The sequence below is a fragment of the Stomoxys calcitrans genome, chromosome 2, assembly GCF_963082655.1.
Source record: "Stomoxys calcitrans chromosome 2, idStoCalc2.1, whole genome shotgun sequence".
NCBI classification, from domain to species: Eukaryota; Metazoa; Arthropoda; class Insecta; order Diptera; family Muscidae; genus Stomoxys; species Stomoxys calcitrans.
Genome location: NC_081553.1, coordinates 157,590,404 through 157,613,495, shown reverse-complemented (window position 1 = coordinate 157,613,495; position 23,092 = coordinate 157,590,404). Strand labels below are relative to the sequence as shown.

At 35.6% G+C, this 23,092-nt stretch overlaps 1 protein-coding gene and 1 long non-coding RNA gene across 3 annotated transcripts in view; both read left to right on the top strand.

The window, feature by feature from the left end:
* The first annotated feature begins 609 nt into the window (after positions 1-609).
* On the top strand, positions 610-1,609 carry LOC131995247 (uncharacterized). Its single transcript, XR_009397319.1, has 2 exons — positions 610-771; positions 829-1,609. It is a non-coding gene; the product is annotated as an uncharacterized LOC131995247 (long non-coding RNA).
* An 8,250-nt stretch (positions 1,610-9,859) lies between these two features.
* LOC106091404 (synaptosomal-associated protein 25) overlaps positions 9,860-23,092 on the top strand; it is a 179,887-nt gene continuing 166,654 nt past the window's right edge. The window contains exon 1 of one of the 2 annotated variants that reach the window (XM_059362277.1): positions 9,860-10,005. The gene's annotated coding sequence lies outside the window, so the exon portion shown is untranslated. The remainder of the gene's footprint in view (positions 10,006-23,092) is intronic. The other variant, XM_059362276.1, reaches the window with a different exon arrangement.

Genomic DNA, 23,092 nt, shown 5'->3' with positions numbered 1-23,092 from the left:
TTAAATTTTTTTCATAAGCAATGAGGGAATGTGCTATTGAATAAAATGAGCAAGTTCTTTTGCTTCAAAATCTATTATCTAAAAAAAGTAAACATGAAAAAATTTCGCTAAAAGCGAACATATTACCACCCTTAAATCGCATAGGAGTAAGCACAATATTTCCCTAGAAGTTCCAGTACGCCATATAAGCATACCAATAGTTCAAAAATAAGTACTTATGCCTAGGCACACAAGTTGTCAAAAAATGGCATATTATCTTAGTTTAACGTTGATAAAAATAACTACTTAGACTCAAACATGTTCGCGCCTTTCCCCACCCCACCACCACTTTTTCAATGCTCAGTTTCAAATTTTATATGAATAATTTAAATTATAAATTAAATTAAAACTTTACCATTATCGCAGCCGAGTTTAACCAAGAACCTTCCGTTTTCAAAGCAGGTGCTCTACGCATTCATACACATTACAATTGTTTGAATAATACACTATTTTCTCCCTTCAATATTAGCTAACAACACAAAAGCAAACTTTAATTCTAAATATTACATCAAAGATGGCATGCCTTTGTGTTTATGTTTGACATATTCTAATTATAGACACAATATTCTAACACACGGAAGTGATTTTAATAGTTTTGTGGCACAGAGCGTACATTAGAAGATTTACTTTTATTATATATTTTTTACCGGACCAGCAAAATGTTTTTAAAATTTTTTATTTATTTTAAATTACGCCCACAGAATGCGGTACAATCAAAGGATTTGTGGACTGGTAGAAAAAGTTGAAAATATTTTTTATATTTATAACGTCAACTTATTTCCCTTCTAGTGCTATTAAGTGGTGTCGCTTTGCGGTAAGCTATTCAGACTCGCCAATAAAATGGAGGTCCTTTATCATTGAGCTTAACCTTGTAACGAACAAGACTGCAGTTTCTTAATGGCATATTTATCAATACCAAGGTTATAATAATGTAACGTAAAAAATATTTTTCTATTATTACAAATGTGCTTATTCTAGAGCTTTATAGAATGTTGTATGTAATGACATTTGTACTACCGGTAATGCAGATAGTATTCCTGTTGAAAACTCGTTATATTTTAACAGCTAGTAAATCTAAGGGTAATGTGTTGTCGATTATTTAACATGCTAAAAATAATGACACGTACTTACCAAGTTTTTGCTGGGATTTTCTAGATTGCTAAAAAAGAAATGAAAGTGTTGAATATAGATACGCAGTTTTTTTTTCAATCTAATACTTACCATCAAAGGTGTACGTCCGTCAGTAATAAGTTGTATAAATCCTTTGCGGAATCATTTGCTTTAAAATATTCCCTCGCTGCATAAATTGTAGATCACATTTTAATTTTAAAAGTTTCTGCAAACAAAGTTAAATAAAGATAGTAAAACAACAGAATATTTTTTTTTAAATTGCTACTGCTTACCCAAATTGCAGACCGTTTCACGCTGTATCACGTATTCACGCCTATTCGCGAGGCTATTAGAGCTAGTTTCCGCTTTACCAGTGCAGTATATTAAATTTCATCCTGTAATTATGCTCTGAGGCAAGAATGGAAAACATTATTTGAATAAAATAAGAGTTGAATATTCATATTTTTGCATTTTTCTTCTCGCTACCGTTGTGGTTCAACGTGCGTTGAATAAACTACATGGTTTTCAGCTGTTACCTGTGTATGTGTATTGCTGATGCCCGTTTGTTGGCGGCACATGCGAGTCAAGGGAATGGTTTGCATGGGTTTCAGCTGTTACCTGTGTGTGTTGCTGACGCCTTTTTGTCGGCAGCACATGCGCATGATGCTTAACTGCACAGCCCAGGTAAATAGAGAAAAATGTAAAAGTCTGATTTTCCTTTTTAAACAAGTCAATACTAAACATTTAAAGGTTTCTAAGGGTATTTTATTTAGAGTTTCTAACATGAATCTATTTATCCTATACAAAGTGAAGTCACAAATCATACGTTCTTGTAGTATTATGTTCTAAGTTTTTAATCATGTGATTATTGTATGATTGACAAACATCCTGTTTGTTGATTGTTATTAGTGAGAAGAGTGGATTTAATCATCTTTGTTACAAAATCAGTCAACCTAGGTTTATTTGAAACAAAATTTTAATTTAAAAGTTGTAACTGAATTTAATTTATCCAATTATACTCAAATTTGAGAAGTTCGAAAAAAATTGAAGAATAAAGGTTCATACACTCAAAAAAAAACAAAAGAGTGAACCAATGATTGACTTAAAATAAACTACTTTCGAATAAAGTTGAACTTCATATAGCGCTAAAGACATTTTTATTGGTTTTTAGTTAATGTATGTCTAACAAATAATTACTTCATATGAACTTCGTGATTTTTCAACTTTAACTAAATGGAAATAAATTATTCTTTATTCGGTATATATGATGAACCATTTTGTATTACATTTTTAACTGAATTCAAAATAATTTATGGAATAATATATTGGAAATTTTAATACATCTGTACAAATTTATTACAAAATCTCTACTTCTATTCCGTTTAGTTTTAACTTATCCGCACGAAATAATTATTTGAATTGTAGATACACTATACGTTTTCATAATAAAATTTTGGTTTTTTATTCATTTATTTAACACTAGTCTTGTTTTTTGTTTATTAATATTTTTCATATATATACTTTGCCAATATGTATTTCATATATATTAACCATTCAAATAAAAACATTCACACTTTAAGTTCTCAGTGGCTTTGGAGAAATTCCCAATTGTATAAAATCAGCAAAGAGGAAAGCACCATATTAATTTTCAAAGCAGGTCCATTACGTCATATCCACAATATTTTATTGATTCAGAGAAAAACTGTTGAAAAGAAATTTCAGTAATAAGTATAGATACATGATTTTATTTTTAGTTTAATACTAACCAAAAAAGTTTTGCATCAGGCTGCAGTTATTAGCTTATATCCTTTGTGAAAAAATCTTTTTGGCAGCTATATCCAAGTATAGGCCTATCTGAATCATAAAGCACACTGATTTCGAAAGGCTAACCAAACTCACTGTGTCAAAATTCAGCGAAATTGGATTGTAAATGCTCTCTTATGGGACCAAAACCTTAAATCGAGAAATTGATCTATATGCCAAAGAGCCTAATACAACTCACTGTCCCAAATTTTGGCGAAATCGGTCAAATAAATGCGCCCTTTATGGGGCCAAAACCTTAAATCGAGAGATTGGTCTATATGGCAGCTATATCCAAATCTGGACCGATCTGGGCCAAATTGAAGAAGGATGTCAAAGGACCTAACTCAACTCTTTGTCCCAAATTTCGGCAAATCGGACAATAAATTCATCTTTTATGGGCCCAAGACCTTAAATCGAGCGATCGATCTATAAGGTAACTATATTCAAATCTGGACCAATCTGGCAAAGTTACAGAAAAATGTCGAGGGGCCTTACACAAATCACTGTCCCAAATTTCGACGACATCGGACTACAAATGCGCCCAAGGCCTTAAATCGAGAGATCGCTCTATATGGCAGCTATATCCAAATGTGAACCGATGGGTGCCAAATTGAAGAAGGTCAGTGGTCAAGTGGCCTAACACAACTCAATTTCAACAAAATTGGATAATAAATGTGGCATTTATGGGCCTAAGATCTTAAATCAGAGGAACGGTCTATATGGGGGCTATATCAATTTATAGTCCGATAAAGCTCATCTTCGAACTTAATTTTTCATGTTCGTACACGCATTTGCACTGAGAAGTTCGTCCCTGTTCCTTAGTGGAATGTTAATGGGCAAATTCGCAATTTGAATTGCATTGCATTGTATTGTACTAACAAAACAGTGAAAATTGTTTAAATTTTTTATGCGATGGTAGAAAATGATTTTTAAATACTAATTATTAGTTTCATATCACACCTTTTCACTTTTTCGTTTTTGCTTATTAGCGTCCACGACTTTATTCGCGGAATACGTACATCACACAGAGAGTAGCTTGTGTGCGACATGGTATTCGGAATGTTGTTTGCGTATTTTCAGCTGTTGCCTGTGTTGTAAGTGGATTAGTGCACACACAAGACCGTTTCGTCGGCGTTATGGAGCTCATAGTGATTAATGTTCAAAATTCATCAATCAATAGCAAGCGGCGTTGATTCTCGTAGGTTTTTACCATAGGTTTGGGCATAGTGAAATATTTTTTAAAAAAGTTCAAAATTTATTTATGAATTTTTGATTTAATTCCAATAAAATCTTTTAGCAATGAAAATATTTTTGCGAACAATGATTTCTTCAAGTGTTATGTACAAAAACATAGAAAAATATATATTTTTTTCAAATTCCATGTTTGCATAAAATTGGATACTGTTTAATTAAAGAAATGTGTAAAAATGAAAGGGATATTTGGTAAATCCTATTAGACAGCAAACTTTTTCTATGGGAGCAAGTTTCATATTACACGTGCGTTTGCCGCTAGGACATTTAACATAAACTAGCCCACCAAGCACGCTCTGCTGTGCCTTCTACAATGCACAGAATAAAAAACTTGACTTTAAATATGAATGCAGTGCATATTTCAAAAGGTTGAGATTGTCCAGCCGCACAGGCAATAAGCACAAAATGTTTTTTTTTTATTTTTCATCTAGGACGATTCTACCCCTCTTCTTTAATTTATGCCCCATATTGATGTTATTGGGTTATATGTCCATTTGGTTGGATTTGAATGAGGGACGAGCCCTAGAAACTCGACTAAACATAGCCATTTCAGGTCCTTACCATACTACAAACAGTAGTTTAGAGCTTTTACATGAGGACGAAAAATTTTTTTTACGTACTGCCATATACCCTTCATTCGAATATTTTGCTACATATCAAATTATGGTTGGTACTATGATCGTTTTTCGCGACATATTTTGTGATTACTTTTTTTAGATAATTGATTTTGAAGCAAAAAAAAAAAAACTTGCTGATTTCATTCTTCATAAAAGTAATATATTTTCATTGGGATTTTTGTAGTGTTTCAAAAAAGATCATAGTACTGGCCTTTAGGTATAAGGCAGACTCTCATCCTCTTGTTTTTTTAAATCGGCAACACGTCTTTTCGAGCAGGTTTGGAGACCTTTGAGATTATCAGTCTAAAATTTCGATGTCAAATTCCTACTCAATTCTCAAATACTTTGAATTTGAGCCCCATATTGTAATAAGGCTATATGCCCGTTGGTGCCTTTTGGAGTAAAACTCTCTGAAAGTTGAATTTATATTCCAAAGAATGGTTCGTACTCTACTTGTAGAACTCCCATTGTTGAGATAAGTAGTTTAAGGAAAAAGGAAGACCCCCAAACACTTGACAAAATATTTTTATGCCACATTCGTTTTGCCTTCCATTCGGTATCGCATGTTACTAGATCGCGCTACATGCCGCTTTGCTCAGTGGCAGGGCAATCCCTCACATAACCCCCTTTTGATATTGAAGTATAACGTGCACTTTTTTCATCACATGATCGTTTTAAACTATCTTACCTTACATTAAAACACAAATATATATATATATATATATCACTTTATTCTTTATTTGTTTTAACTCTCCGCCAAATATTTCATTCATTAAGTGCATAGTGTGGCCACACAATTCATTACTTGACTCCTTTTAATATTTACTTCAATGTTTAAATAAGTGCAGCTTAAGCTAACTGACCTTTATGTCAAGGATCACAAAGTAGATCCACACCACCACACATCCGCACCCCAACAGTGACCTCTTTTAGCATACTCTGTCTCTCGCACGGCTTCGCAATTACAAAGATAATGGACGCTTAAGTAAAAAGCAACAACAATTTGCTGTGTTTCTGCTTCTTTTTATTTTATTGAAAGTTAAATCCTCATTTTCATGGATTTTGTTTTCGGTAAACTAATTTTCAAAGTGAAACTCTTTATTTGGCACCATTTGTTTCTCCTACTCTCACCACAAATACTCCCACCTATGGCTTTGCATTTACACCCATATCGAATGCTTTAGAAAAAAACAACAACAATTTGCTGTGTTTATGCTTCTCCATCTTTTATTGAAAATTAATTCCTCATTTTTATGGCTTTTCTTTAAGAAAAATAACTTTTCATATATATTCGTCGCTTGTCTAGAGAAATATCTTTCGATTGATCCCAATTTCATTGAGAATCGCATTTATGAAACCCTTGGCCGTTTAATGATATAAAAATATTTAGTGGGCTAATTGAATAAAAAAGCTTTCTAGAGAATTTGCTTTTTGAGTATAATTTACTTTTTGAAAATGATAATTTTTGAGGAGGACATACATTATTTACTAGTTGAAGAAAATATATTAAATAAAATTTAAAACGGAAATAAAAATGACAAAGAAAGTAAAAATTTACAACTGCAATAATGTAGAAATATCTTCGTATCGCAGATTTTTGGTTCTATCTCGTTTTCTCATTTTATCTCCAATAAAATAGGAAAACTTTAGGACTTTAGTAAAGATATTGTGGAAATTGTAACCATACACGGCAATAGTTGTATGCAATTTCTACCAGACATCTTATCCATAAAAAAAAAACGTTTTTCAAAGCCTTAAAAATGTTTTTGTCTTTGCAAATATCTTAGCTTTATAGTCGTAGTTTTGGCGAACCAGCTTCAATATTTTGATGACAACAGGTTATTGTTTGTGTCGGTCAATCAGTTTTAAACGAATTTTATTTCCATTAAATTGTACGCAAACATTGAAAAATCAAGCAACTATAAATGATAAATATTTCAAAAAAAATAAATTTTGACCCATTATTATTTCATTATTTAAACATTTTATATTTTTTCAAAAATGTTTAAAAATTTCTTTAAAAAAATTATCGTTAAAGAGATCAAAAAATTACTACGTCAATATAAACAATCTAAACTATTATTATGACGAGCCATCTACGTTGTGCTTAAATAATGCCGCTTATTTCTCCTCCCATGGCGAAACAATTAAAGGTGATCTCACTTATTTGTCAACCACAAATCATATGGTGCAATCCGCCATCTCGTCATCAAGATGTCATTTCAAAATTGGCATTGTTCCCAACACAACCAAAGAAACTTCCCCTTGTTTGCGTACGTGTGCCAGTTAAATGAGATAAAGAGAAACTCAAACATAGAGAATGTGCAAAAACATGGCGTAGTTTTCTGAGGATGTTAACACAGAACTGACATTTTAATACCGTCAATTTGGCCGGTTGTTTTCAGCTGTTCGCGTGGAATCATCGTCATTAATCTACCATGTTCTCCTCAGAACTTTTTTAAAATCTTAGAATAAATCCAGCTCGAGCTAGGAAAGAGGTATCCCAAAGAAATGTCAATTGGGGTAAAGTGGACGACCAAAGCTAGTGAAAAACAATTCATCCCAATATATTAGGTCATGTTTGGGGGGAAATTGGCTTGTCGAAATTCGGAAATTTTTTACATTTAAATATATCCAACAAAAATTTTTCCCGAAATTCTTAGGTGTGAGATTTGTGGAGTCCATTTTAGTGTTTGGCTGCATTTGATTGTTTCTATATTAAAAAAATAAATTCATGGCGATGAGCCAGCAGGTGCTATTTCATCTAAATATAATTAAATCCAACTTTCGTCGATTAATGGTTATAAAATATTAAAAGTATATTGTGGCTTAGGCAATAAAAAGATTTTATATTTTTTCAAAAATGTTTAAAAATTTCTTTAAAAAAATTATCGTTAAAGAGATCAAAAAATTACTACGTCAATATAAACAATCTAAACTATGAATATATGAAATTTCATCGAAATTGGACAAGAGAATTGATGGTCTTGCGTAATAGATTAAAATCTTGTCTTTAAAAAGGTTTATTTAAAATTGCCCATAGAAAAAATTTTAGGAAAATGTTCTCGTTTGAAACGATGTAATTAAGTTAATCGAAATCTTTCTTTTAAAAAAAATAATTTCGAGTATGCCCGGACCTGCGTACCATTTCGCTTTTAGTCATATTTCATTGAAATTTTGCCTTTAAAAAAATGTCTCTCACGTTTTATCTTTACATTGAAAAAAATTCATTTTGTATTTTATTATACCCTCTACCAAAGGATGGAGGTATACTAATTTCGTCATTCTGTTTGTAACACCTCGAAATATGCGTCTAAGACCCCATAAAGTATATAAATTCTTGATCGTCATGTCATTTTATGTCGATCTGGCCGTGTCCGTCCATCCATCTGTCGAAAGCACGCAAACTTTCGAAGGAGGAAAGCTAGCCGCTTGAAATTTCGCACAAATACCTTTTTATAGTGTAGGTCGGTTGGGATTGTAAATGGGCCAAATCGGTCCATGTTTTGATATAGCTTGCATATAAACCGATCTTGGGTCTTGACTTCTTGGGTCTCTAGAGAGCGCAATTCTGGACCGATTTGACTGAAATTTTGCACGTGGTGTTTAAGTATGACTTCCAACAACTGCGCTAAGTATGGTTTAAATCGGTCCATGTTTTAATATAGCTGCCATATAAACCGATCTTGAGTCTCTAGAGGGCTCAATTTTCATCCGATTTGGCTGAAATTTTGCTTGAGGTGTTCTGTTATGACTTTCAATAATTGTGCTAAGTATGGCGTACATCGGTATAGAACCCGATATAGCTGCCATATAAACTGATCTGGGATCTTGACTTCTTAAGCCTCTAGAGGGCGTAATTCTTATCCGATTTGGCTGAAATTTTGTGCAACGGCTTCTCTCATGACCTTCAACATACGTGTCTAATATGGTCTGAATTGATCAATAGCTTGACACAGCTCCCATATAAACATATCTTCCGATTTTGCTTCTTGAGCCCCTACAAGGCGCAATTCTTATCGGAATGAACTGGAATATTATACAATGACTTCTACAATGTTCAACATTCATTTATTGTCCCAATCAGTTTATAACTTGATATAGCTCCAATATCATAACATTTCTTTTTTAGTATTCTTTGTTTGCCTAAAAAGAGATACCGTGCATAGAACTCGACAAATGTGATCCATGGTGGAGGGTATTTAAGATCCCGAACTTAGCACGGTCTTACTAGTTTTGTAATTTTTCATTTTGTTTTTATTTCTATTTGGAAAAGAAACGCAAAAAAAATTTAAAATGTAGTGTCGCAAAATGCATTAAGCAGGCACAATAAGTTTAATTGAAATTTTGGATTTATAAAATAATTTCAAGGTAGGCCAGGCAAAAGTATGTCTTTAGAAAATTTATCACAGAAATACAATCTTTAGAGAAAAAAATCATTATAAAATAATTTTTAGAAAAACTTTTATTGAAATTTTGTCTTTAGGAAAAATTGAAATGGAATTTTGGGGCCCGGCCTATTTTGTCTTATTATAGAATTTTAATAAAAGTATAATATGTAACACCTGTTTTCAATTGCGAAAAATGAGCATAGTACCCGTCATATAGCTAAATCAATGTTGTGGATGTGTTGTAAACCATCACAGTCACACCTACGTATGGGTGATTCTATTTTCCAAGTGACACACTTTGGCATACACCATTACTCTATCGTAAAACAGATTTTGTTGCGTCGTTGTGGGGGTGGTTGAAAGCTTTCCGCCTTCATATACCAGGGCTGTTTATTACTTTTTTTTTCATTGAACACGTGGTTATCCGCCGGCAAAAACGCGTTGAATGTGGTTAACCAAAAACTGGGCAGCGTTGCGAAACAACTCAACGCACGAAATCTAACGCAACGCGAAGGAGAATGAGCTCCTTTGGGTTTAAAATTGTTTAAGTATTTGGTGGGAAATATGCTTACCCTGTAGGTTTATTAACGAGTACCCGAATAGAGCATTTGAAATTTTCTACATCAATTTCACTCGGATACATGTTTACATAAGTAACGTATTTAATGCAATAATATATAATATACTTTAAGGAGTGATGCTGTTTGTTCGCGTTTAATAAAGAAGGATTATAACAATAGAGAAAACAACGTCTAAATATTTTATTTTTGAAAGAAGACATCAAACCCACGCAAGTAAGATTTACTATATTAGCTTTATTTTTCGAATTTTAATGGAAGGTTATCGTTTTCCAAATTTTTGTCGAAATTGATTACTATGCAAAATCACTTGGTGTATCATTTGTATTGGCTAAAAGGTTACAAGCTAGCAAAAATTCTTCGCTATGATTGCCTTTAAAACAATTTCAATAGAATGTGAAGTCATTAATGATATAATTTCCTCGTCCATGCAGGCGAGATATATTCTTTTTATGGTATACCTATAAATGATCGGCCTCAATGAGTTGTTTACAAATATCTTTTGTTTACTTTAATTTTACACTTTTTTTCAAACCCCATAAACACCCTCGACCCTGGGGACCGTCCCAAACGGTAACGCCCTTTTCTGAGGGAATTTTGCGGTACATGGAAGATATTAAGGTCTTAGATCAGCTCGAAGAATACGAATTTGAGGAAAATTTGGACCTAACTTACTTTTTGGCTTGAGACCCAACTTACATTTGGCGAATAACAATATGGAAATTTTTTGTAGAAAATAATTTTGTTTTACACTTTAGCTTAATTTTTGTCAATTTAAAAAGCATCAAGCGGTATTTACTATTTTACGGTTTAGGGTATTTACGGTTTTTTTCACAAATAATCGAAGCAAAAATAAAAAGATTATTTATTATTTTCTACTTTTTGTTAACAAAACAAGCTATTGATTAGGACTGGCTTTACTATCACCCCGTGGTAGAACTTGGGTATAGAAAAGACGATTACAATTAGGCTTGGCAGGTCCTCAAAGCAGGAAGTAGGGACACTCTATAATATAAATCGCGATTGACCGGGATTCTCTACAAAACTAGGTATCGTTTTCCAATTTATAACGAAATCGATTAACCAAAAAATTAAGTAATAAAAGGCTATGTTCGGCCTGAACGAATATTGGGTCCATGATTTCTTCTAGAAATGTTAAACAAGTGTTAGATATAAAACAGTATGGTATACACTATGGCTTCTAGCAGCTCATGCCAAGGGATCGATTTATATTTGGAATACATATATCCATTGTTTGAACTATCAAGTTAATATTTGGTGTAAGTATCGGGAGGTGAAGCTTCTACGGGGTAAAGAAGGGAGCTTATAAAAATTTTTTAACCTGTTTAGGTGGATGTTGGATGTTAAAATTCAGGACGAACTAAAAACTCGTTAAGACTGGCCGAATTTTTTAAATAATATACTTTTGTTAAAAGGCCCATACCGAAAGTTGGACTAATGTGACCCACACATGGTTCTGATTTAGAGGGGGCCAATGCAACTCATCGTTTTAAAATTCAACGAGATTGGATGAAAAGTACGACTAGCCTAGTGGGTCTAAAAACTTAACCAAGAGAAGGCACCTCGTGTCTGACAATGAGCCATTATATTTGTACTTTAGATTCGTTCAATATTTGTGTTGGCTCCAAATGTCTTGATATTTCTTAATATTGATAACAGAGTCGGGATAACCTAACCGTGTAGCAAGACTATATACAATAGTGGGAAGTCAGTGAATGTTTCACTGTCTGGACTTTTTTCGCATATTAATAGCTTGTTTGTCAATGTCGAATATGGGCGTTTGTTCGGCCTGCAAAAGAAAAAAGCCGATTTCGGTTTGTGTATCTCATTTTAAACGACGAATTTATAGAACAACAAAACGAACAAAAACGTAAGCATTCTCATACAAAAATGGGTTCAACTATATCGTAACAGTTGTCAAAAATGCGAAGCAAATGTCAAAACCAGTCACTTGATAATTTGCTTTCGAGCGAAAATTTTGTTGGCTAAAATGGACAAGGGAAATAAATTTTACAAACTATAGCATGCCCTCCACGGATCCTATGATATAAGTAAGGGGGCAAAAAAGGCTGTCTATAAAGTTTACGAACATATCTCTTAAGCGCATTGCAGCAAATTTGGGCACAAATTAGTGCTTCTGAAGTAAAAATTGTTACTTTGTGTAAACACCAATAGATGATTCCATTTATTATTTATAAAACACAAAACAATGTTATATGCCAATAAAGTTTTGAGCTAGTGTATGTGATTGAAATAAAGAAAACCACAACATAGTTGCACAACGGGACATACAAATTGGCAGTAGATGAGGAGAAATCGAAAAACACGTCTTTGGCAATCCCAAAATCGTTAGCATGTGATAATGAAAACATTGACTAACGTATGTGCAGACGAAAAAATTGAATTCGACATACACAAACCGAAAAAGGTTCGATTTCGAGCGATTCCTGTTTGTATTATGTATTATATATTATGATAAAACCCATACAAAAGACAATGTCTTATATAAAGCATGAGTTGGTAAATTGTTAAGTACAATGAGTTCAACAAGTTTTCATTTAAAAAGAATAAAATTTGGTAAAAAATATTTTACAATTTAAGCAAAGTTACTGATATTATATATAAACAAAAAAAATTTAAAAAAAAAACAGAGAAAGAAACTTAAAAGAAAATTTAACAATTGAATGATAGTGACTTACGAAATTAATAAATAAGAAGTAAGAGCGTGCTAAGTTCGGCCGGGCCGAATCTTATATACCCTCCACTATTTATCGTATTTGTCGAGTACACATACATAGAATATTGAATAAGAACTGTTATGCTATTGAAGCTATATCAAGTTATAGTCCGATTCTTACCATAAATGAATGCTGAAAATTGTAGAAGTCATTGTGTAATATTTCAGTTCATTCGGATAAGCAAGAAGCAAAATCGGGTGATAGGTTTATATGGGAGCTGTATTAAGCTATTGATCGATTCAGACCATATTACACACGTATGTTGAAGGTCATGAAGCCGTTGTACAAAATTTCTGACAAACCGAATGAGAATTGCGCCCTCTAGAGGCTCAAAAAGTCAAGATCCCAAATCGGTTTATATGTCACCTATATCAGGCTCTATACCGATTTACCCCATACTTAGCACAGTTATTGGAAGTCATAACAAAACATCTCATGCAAAATTTAACCAACTCGGATGAGAAAAAGTCAAGATCCCAGATCGGTTTATATTGCACCTATATCAGGCTATATACCGATTTACGCCATACTTAGCACAGTTATTGGAAGTCATAACAAAACACCTCATGCAAAATTTCAACCAAATCGGACGAGAATTGCGCCCTCTAGAGGCTCAAAAAGTCAAGACCCAAGATCGGTTTATATGGCAGCTATATCAAAACATGGACCGATTTAAACCATATTTAGCGTAGTTGTTGGAAGTGCTACCAAAACACTACGTGCAAAATTTCAATGAAATCGAGAATTGCCCCCTCTAGAGGGTCAAGAAGTCAAGACCCAAGATCGGTTTATATGACAGATATATCAAAACATGGACCGATGTAAACCATACTTAGCGTAGTTGTTGGAATTCAATAAAATCGGATAAGAATTACGCTCTTTAGAGGCTCAAGAAGTCAAGACCCAAGATCGGTTTATATGGCAGCTATATCAAAACATGGACCGATTTGTCCCATTTACAATACCAACTGACCTACACTAATAAAAAGTATTTGTGCAAAATTTCAAGCGGCTAGCTTTACTCCTTCGAAAGTTAACGTGCTTTCGACAGACAGACGGACATCGCTAGATCGACTTAAAATGACATGACGATCAAGAATTTATATACTTTATAGGTTCACAGACGCATATTTCGAGGTGTTACAAACAGAATGACAAAATTAGTATACCCCCATCCTATGATGGAGGGTATAAAAAGTTATAAAAAAAAAAACCAACAATTAATTAAAATGATTGTAAATCGAAATTTTTAACTGTCGTTTATTAATTATAATTTGAATACTATTGGGAAGATTATTCCAGAGACGTATAGTATTAACAAAGAACTTTTGTTCAGATACACAATATTGATGGCGTATTTGTATTACTTGTTTACCCCTTGTAAAGTTGGCAACACGCAATACAGAAGTCAGATATGACGGTTCTTTGGTATAAATAATCTTGTGGATTATTTGCAACGAGCATATCTTAAGGTGCGAGTCAAATGAGACACCATATGCTTATCTGGCAAAGTCAGATACTCTGTCTTTTTTACACAAACCAAAAATGTATCTAACAACATCGTTAAAGGCTACAGGCAATTTATTCCTATGAGCTACATCACAAGCGTAAAAAAACTCGCAAGAGTATAATAGTTTCGGTAGAATAAATGTCCTAACCAAAGGCACTCTTATGGACAAAGGGGTGTACTGTCGACTCACATATAAGTTCCGTAAAAAGCCATAGGTCCTGCCCACTGTCGTACTGACATGATTATTCTATGAAAGTCAATCATCAAACTCCAAACCAAGGTTTCTTGCAGATAAAACAATCTCAATCGGGGTTCCAGCAATTGCCACATCAAGATTGGGCGGCATTATCATCCGATTCCTATATATCACAAGTTTGCCCATGTATTTATCCTTTCCAAGTCACTATTAAAGCGAAGTACGCCACCGATTAGCCTCTGAGGCGAAGAACTCATATTCAGCTGTACGTCGTCGGCATACAAACGAATGCCTACAGCATACAGTTCCGCAACTATCTAGGAAGGTCATTGCTATATAAGGAAAAAAGGAGTGGACCCAATACAGATCCCTGTGGAACACCTCTTGAGACTGGAAGATATCTAGAATATCGGCTATCAAAACATACGGATTGGCTTCTATTCCAAAGATAGGAAAATATAAAAACCGTTGTTCTTTCAGAAAATTTAATGTTATCTTAGAGATGTATGGAAGTATTGCTATTGGCGTATTCTTGGTTATTCTTTGGTATTGGGACTATCCTTGCTCCTTAAAATAATATTGTTAAAAAGATGGCTCATATACGGAAGAATAAAGTGTAGAATTATCCTAAAAAATCTCGGGTCAATACCATCAGAACCAATGGCATTAGACTTTATCGATTCTACAGCGCTAACGATATCGCTTTATTCAAAACGGTCAATCGTTACTAAATTCACTGTCATAGAAATGTATGTTTGGCTCAGGAAAAGATATGTTTAAGAAACTCCTATTAATTCAGTCCAAATCAACATGACTACCAATTGATGCATTATCACTTCCTATTCCAATTGACTTAATATGCCTCCAATTATCTTTCGTGCTCAATGCCTCTTGAAATGTACCACTAAAATAAGCTTTTTTCTTCGATTTTATACAAGAAGTGGTCTGATTCCCCACACGCTTGTAATCATTAAAGAAATCAGGTGCTCCAAAACGCTTCCATCGAGAGTACGCACAACAATCTCTTTTACGTATCCATACTTTAATATCATTATCAAACCACTGATTCCCACTCGTAAAAACAGTTTGGATCTTCATCGGCACACATTTGCCGAAAATCTAACTCACATTACGTTGAAGAAATGCAGTCTGTTCGTCCACAATGGTGCCAATTTCACAAAGTAGTGAGTTATAATCAATTTTTCTATACGATGATATACTTGTATATTCCATTGCAACGTCATAAGTCAAAAAACATAAATCATGCCGACAATTGATCACATCAGTCTTGGAACTTACGAAGAATAGAGTCTCTGTTGTCGTTGTATAGTGTGTGGCAATATTGGAATTAACAACATGCAACCCTATTGATTGCATGTCAAATGTGTCTCTTCTAGGACATTACTATTAAAGTCTCCAGCGACTATAATATCATTATAATAACATTTGGGTATTTTAGTGAAAAAAATCGGGTAGTTTTTTTGTGTTTCATGGGACAATTTTATCTGCAAAATTCAGAATTTTCGTTTTCAGAAAATTGAAAATTTGAAAATCGGACCACAAATGAAGATTTGATTTAGGGGCTCGACAAGAGTGTAAGTATATATGTCCATTAATTATTAACTTGCGTATTCGTTCGCTTTCAATGAGTCGTATGCGGCCAGAGTGGCAAAGTGCGGCGGAAGATGAAGGTTTTTAAACGATTTAGAACACTATTGCACGGTTATGTGCTCTAAGTGCGTGTAAAAACCTACATCTTCCGCCGCACTTTGCCACTCCGGCCGCATACGACTCATTGAAAGCGAACTAATACGCAAGTTAATAATTAATGGGCAAATATACTTACACTATTGCACGGTTATGTGTACGTACAAATGTGTTAGTGTGATCGCCTAGGGTGTAAATGAAAAATATTTTAGAGCTGCCATGTTATAGTTTTAATACTTCAGTATTCATTTATTTAAACAGGACTGCCAAACTTATACTTGTGCATTAATAAGCCACGATTGGTTCGTGTTAACCCAATAAGCGAATTTGCATTAGCGCCGTTCACTACCCACACAACTCGCGTCTTTGACTGCTAAATAATTTTTGGGTTTTGTAATAGTAGTTGTACTGTTTTCTGAATTGCCTTACTTTGTCACTCACTTAGATGTGGGATGGTAGGTGAGTGGTAGTGTGCTGTACTGCAAGCAGTGAGGTCTATGGTTCAATCTTCTTCCGAGTTACTTTTCATAATTTTTTATTTTTAAATGTTGCTGTACTGATTTATTAATTTTTGTATTTTTATAACCTACACCACTATTGTGGCACAGGGTATTATAAGTTTGTGCATTTGCTTGCAACGCTAAGAAGTAGAAGAGCCAAGAGACCTATCGACTCAGAATCACTTTCCGATTCGATTTAGGCATTTCCGCATGTGAGTCCATGTATTCTTGTAATCAAAGTGCAGGCCGTATTTGTTGCCTAATCATCACGAAATTTTGCACATATCACTTTTTGGCCCAAGGACGAACGCTATTGACTTTGGTAAAAATCGGTTCAGATTTAAATATAGCTCCCATATATATGTATCGCTCGATTTTCGCTTAAATGGCCGTAGTAGCTACAATTTTCAACCGATCTGCACAAAATTTGGCATGGATTGTTTTGTTACTGATCTCAACATATCCGCAAGATTTCGTCAAAATTGGGTGGGTTTTAGATATATCTCCCATACATATATATCGCCCGATTTTTACTTAAATGGCCGTAGTAGCTACAATTTTCAACCCATCTGCACAAAATTTGGCACGAATTGTTTTGTTACTGATCTTAATACATGTGCAAAATTTCACCGAAATCGGTTTAGATTTAGATATAGCTCCCATATATATGTATGCCTGATTTGCATTCAAATGGCCGTAGTAGCTACAATTTTCAACCGATTTGCACAAAATTTGGGATGGATTGGTTTGTTACTGATCTTAACATATGTGCAAGATTTCATCATAATCGGTTCAGAGTTAGATAAAGATATAGTTCCCATAGATATATATCGCCCGATTTATACTTAAATGCCATAATAGCTAAAATTTTCCACCGATCTGTACAAAATTTGGTCTGAATTGTTCCGTTACTGGTTTATATAGCTCCTACTAGCTGACCCGGGCTCGCTCCGCTGCGCCTTCTTTTACTTTATATGGAACAAAAGTTTCCTTGGAATATTTATTTTCGACAATTAAAGAGCTTTTATTGAAATACCATGCTACGAAAATAGTATATCGCTCGACTTACAGTCTGAATCCCACATCTTTATTAGTCTACAAATTAAGTTTGGATGTAAGGTGGTACTCAATTTTTAAAATACTTTATTTCAGTCCGACATTCTTATGATATCTGATTTAGGGGTGTTTTCGGGGGTGAGGTGGTCCCCAGGCACTTGGCCCATAATGAGTTTACAGGATAAGGCGTCCCCCAAACACATGTCCCCAAAATAGGTTATCAAATTCGTTTCTAATCCGAAATTTTGCCGGATTTAGCTGAAATTTTGTACATGGTGTTTTGTTTTAACTTCCAACAACTGTGCCAAGTACAGTCCAAAGCGGTCAAGAACGTGATGTAGCTCCCAAATAAACCGATATCCCGATTTGACTTCTTGAGCTCCTGGAAGCCGCCATTTTTGTCCGATTTGGCTGAAATTTTGCACATAGTGTTCTGCTGTGACTCTCAACAACTGTGCCAAGTGCGGTCCATATCGATCTATAACCAGACCGATATGGACCGAATTTTGGGTTCCCAAAATTCGGCCAGGCCAAATTTAGCACGCTTTTACTGGTTATTTTTTGACATTATCAGGGCTATTTAAGCTGCCGTTAGAATATAAGACATGTCACATGAGCTGTCACTTTCTGCATCCATAAGACTTGTCTTATGTACGTCGAATACGATTAGAGCTCGCTCCAATCGGCATGTATTCTAATATGTATTGTACCTTTTTTTTATATACATGTATCTAAATGTATGTTCTACGAAATAAAAGCACGATTTAATCGAAAAAGTTGCATATTTATTCCAAAATCCATTTTTCATATTAAATTTTTCGTACTTATCACACGGTGTACATACGTATCATGTACAACATTCAGAGTTAGGTTAGTTTTAAGTGGCAGTCTGCCGTCAGACTCACTTAGACGTTTTCGTCCGTTGTGAAACCACAGGAACAGAAGAAGGAAAATGCCTTCTAGTTCCTACCATTGAACCATCCAGATCGCTTTAAAAAGCCTAGTAACTTGCGAATGTTCACATCCGCTAAATCAGACAGGTGCTCAAACAAATGAGAACCACACAGGACACACACACAGAAGGTGTTCTATAGTCTCTTCCTCGATGTCCCTGCAGCTTCTGCAAAAGTCGTTGGCAACCTTCAGTCTGTCAGCATGTTTTCCGATTAGACAGTGACCTGTCATAGCGGACACAATGACTGAGACGTCTGTGCTAGCCAATGACAGCAAAGCGATAGACCTCTTCAAGTCGAGATTAGGCCACATAGTTTTGGAATGCTCACAGCCCCTTTTTGTGACATCTATCATTCGTTGTCCTTCGGGCCAGTTCCTGAAAACTTAGCTAACATGTCACTAGAGGCATACCCACAGATTCCAGTTTCCCTGGAATGTGTAAAGTAGTTCCTAGTCTCGCAAGCTCGTCCACTTTACAATTTCCTGGGATATCTCTGTGACACGGCACCCAGAGCAGGTGTATTATGAACTGTTCATTTATCCCGTTGAGAGATCTGCGACAGTCGAGAGCGGTTTTTGTGTTCAGAATAACCTCACAGCAGTGGTCGCTGCAATTTGTCTAACCACAATAGCCAAAGGCAAAATATTTAGCATTAAATTCAGGGCATCAGATAGTCCTTAGTGCGGATGTGATGCACAAACAAGCCACCCTTTGGATCTGGTTAAGTATTGAGCAGTAGGTGGATTTTTGAAGCGCCGTCCACCAGACTACAACAACATATAGCATAATAGGTCTGACAACTGCGGTATATACCCAATGCATGATACGCGGTCTAAACCCCCAACTTTTGAAAATGGCTCTCTTGCATGTGTAGGGCAAGAGTGGCCTTTCTTGCCCTTTCCAAAATGTTGGATTTGAAGTTCAGTTTCCTGTCCAGCAAAACACCCAGGTATTTTGCGCTTTCTGTAAATGGAACAATCTCTCCACCCAAGTAGACAGGTTCCACTGTAGGCAACTTGTATCTCCTGCTGAAAAGAACTGTCTTGCATGGATTTATACCTAAACCACTTTCGGTAGCCCACTTTGCTGTTGTATGTAGAGCTTCGTGAAGTATATCTCTTAGAGTGCTGGGAAACTTTCCCCTAGCCGCAATTGCCACACAACCACTTTTACGCCTTTTTCTTCCAGAGACAATAATATATTGTTAATGGCTATATTCCAAAGTAGAGGAGACAGTACACCTCCTTGGGGAGTTCCTCTGCTGACCCATCTTTTTAGATCCACAGATCCCAAGCCTGCCGTAAGTAAGTTATTAATAAACTCTCTTACGGTAGAGTTAATGCCAAGAAACTCCAACTCCTTCATGATTGACGTCGGCTTTGCAATATTGAAAGCACCTTCAATGTCAAGAAATGCTACCATTGTATATTCCTTGACAGCGGTAGAACCCTCTTTAAAGGCGATTAGGTCGTGAAGGGCTATTTCAGTGGATTTGCTTTTACTATATGCATGCTGCTGCCGCGACTGGCGATCTCATGGGATCTTTGCACTAACATATGTTTCTATCAACCTCTCAAGAGTTTTCAGCATTAAGGATGACAGACTAATAGGACGAAAATCTTTCGCCTTGGTTTGATCGGGTTTTCCTTATTTCGGAATGAAAATGACCTTCGTGTTCCTCCATCCCACAGGTATATATGACATTCTGATACAAGCAGAGTATATCTTCCTAAGCCAGGAAACCAGTCTATCCGACACAGCTTGTAATTCAATCGGTGAGATATCATTAGGGCCTGGCGACTTAAAGGAATTGAAACTTCTTATCGCCCAAAGGATTTTCGGCTCAGACAAAATTTCCCTAATGGCCTCCGACGAATGCATATCAGTGACAACCTTTTCTGGTACCACGTTTTCCATTGGAGAATTTCACGCGAAATGTGTATCAACAAGCTGTTCTAGTGTTTCCTCACATTGTCCATACATTCTCTGACTTCTGGATATACCCCACCGCAAAAGGTCTCGAGAACAGAATCTTCCTTAGCCTGTAGGCCTCAGATATATCCTCCACGGAGCTGCAGAATCCTACCCAGGATTTTTTCTTAGCCTTTTTAAGCTCTCCCTTATATTATCATAGCTCAGCCTTAAAGATGTCCCAAACGTATGGTGCTCTTGTGGTTTTTGCTCTGTTGAAGAGTTTTCTGCATTCCTTTCTTAGACCAATCAGCTCTGGGGTCCACCATGGCGGTCACTGTTTGCCCCTTGGCTTGGCACTAGGGCATGCTGACAAAAGCGAGTCATTCAGGGCATTCGTGGTCCGTGTGACCACTATGTCTATGTCCTCCGTAGTTTTCACTTCCTTTTCTAGTCTAGAAGGGATAGTGGTGCAGAATTTGTGCCGAAATTTATCCGAATCCGCCTTTTTTTCTGTTTAGCCGAAGGACCACAACTTCAGCATTTTCTCCAAGGCTAAAACTAATATAACGATGATCCGAGAAGCTGTGGTCATCCAACACTTCCCAGTCGCATATTCTTCCACTTATATCTTCCGATACAAAGATAATATCTAGTACCTCCTGCCTGTTCCTGGTAATAAAGTTCGGTTTAACCCCTTTATAACAAATCGTGAGATTGCAACTTTTTATATATTCAATAAGCGGCTCACCCCTTTCGTTGACATCCGAACTTCCTCATATCTGGTGATATGCATTAGCATCACTTCCTACAATGAGGCTTTTCTTCCCTACAGAAGCACTTAAGGTTTAAAGCCGGCATCTCTGAATCGTGTGCCATATATAGGGAAGCCAGCCAGTAGTGAGACTGGTTTGTTTCAAGGCTGGCAGGTGAGCAAGCTGTGGAACTACTCTTCCTCAGGACGCTGGGCACTTGCGGTGACCCACCCACACAAGGCTTGTCGGTTCCCGTTTCGATGTCATTCCCTCATGTCTCGTTTGTGGCAGAGGGATTTTTAGTCTCCTGGGATTACATTTCCTTAGTCTCCAAGTATCGTTTCAGAATCTGAGGGAATCCTTGGTATCCAAGCATGCGCCTTGGTCGAGAAGGAATATCTTCCTTTTTAACTTAATCTAGTGCTCTTCTTGAAATTACAAATGACATGTCTTATCATCTAATGGCAGCTTTAGCACAATTTAAAATTAGAATTGGAAATTGCAGTTTTTCAAACTCCAACATAAATGTTTTGATGCACTTTGATTAAGATTTTTTTTCTTGCTTCATCTGTAAAATTTTGTTTATTTTAAAAAATTTTTTGGACAAAAATAGATATTTATTTTTGACATTATTCAGGCTTGTGTTTATTTAGCACAATTTAGGCATTTATTTGAGTTCACATGCTAAGAATGACTTGTTTTTGTGGCAAACGTGTCGTTTGCTCAGAACATCTTTGGTCTGAACCAAGGCGTATTTATAAGGAGGCCGCATCGGCGAATTGCTACAACAAAGCATCTTTTTGGAAATTTGATACATATGTCAAAATTTGTAAACAGGGCTCCAGAGGCTTTACCCACAAAACCATCAAGACGCGAGGTTTAAATAGTTTTCTCTAGGTTATTGTAGCGGCAAATGCCTTTAACCTTTCATGGTTGGCCAGCGTAGTTCTGGCTCAATTCCAATTAAGCTGGAATTAATTTCAATTTCATGGACACACGTGTAAAATTTATGACTCTCTGGTGAACATGAGGATACCTCCTGAATTGAGTTCATCCGATGTTGACAGGAAGGATAATTAGCGTTCCACTAGTAAAGGGCTCAAATAGGAATATTGTGACTAGAGCCCAATAACGACAAGGACGGTTTTTGTACTCCTATTTGAGGCTCTTGGATATTTGTAGGATTTTCAGGAAATTTGAAAAGGAATTGGTTAAAGTTTGTTGGCTGCGAGGCTGACCGTTCAGAGTGCACATAGTATGCTGCCAAGATTGGCCAATGGGCTCGACGTAAACCCCCGAAAGATAAAGTTGGTTGTGTTCTTCAGCTCTTTTTGAATCTTTTTTTCGGGGGCGACACAATGAATCTAAGTTCCCTGAGTGAAGCTGATAGCGATTAGGGTTGTTAGACGCGTACCATTATAAAACCTAAGTTTCAGAACCATAACAGCAGCAAACACAAAAAATATTTATTTTGTAGTTCATATTTTTATAAGGCGAATTCAAAAATGAATTGTCATATTAAGTTCCATCAGCTGTGCTGATGCGGCCACCTTATTAAATATGCCTTGGTCTGAACATAGTATTACATTAAAATTAGGTTTTTGTTAGGCGAATTCAAAATTATTTCCTTTTCCAGCTGTTCTTATGCAGCCACCTTATTAAATAAGTTTTGTAGTATTCTGTTCTTCATTTACCAATGATTTTGTTGAAGTGTAAGCACTGGATATGTGTTGTGTGCATCATTTTTTATAGCAAAAAACAACGGAAAGAAGAAAAAAACACTGTTAACGACACATGACGCGGCCGATAGACAAGAACAAACCGAGAGAAACGCATGCATCGGACGACGCACAAACTTCTCCGAAATATTGTATTCGGATCACAATAGGTCTGTTCGCGTACTTTTCCAGTAAATATTTGCAGGAGAGTAGAGCCATTTTACTTTCTTTAAAAA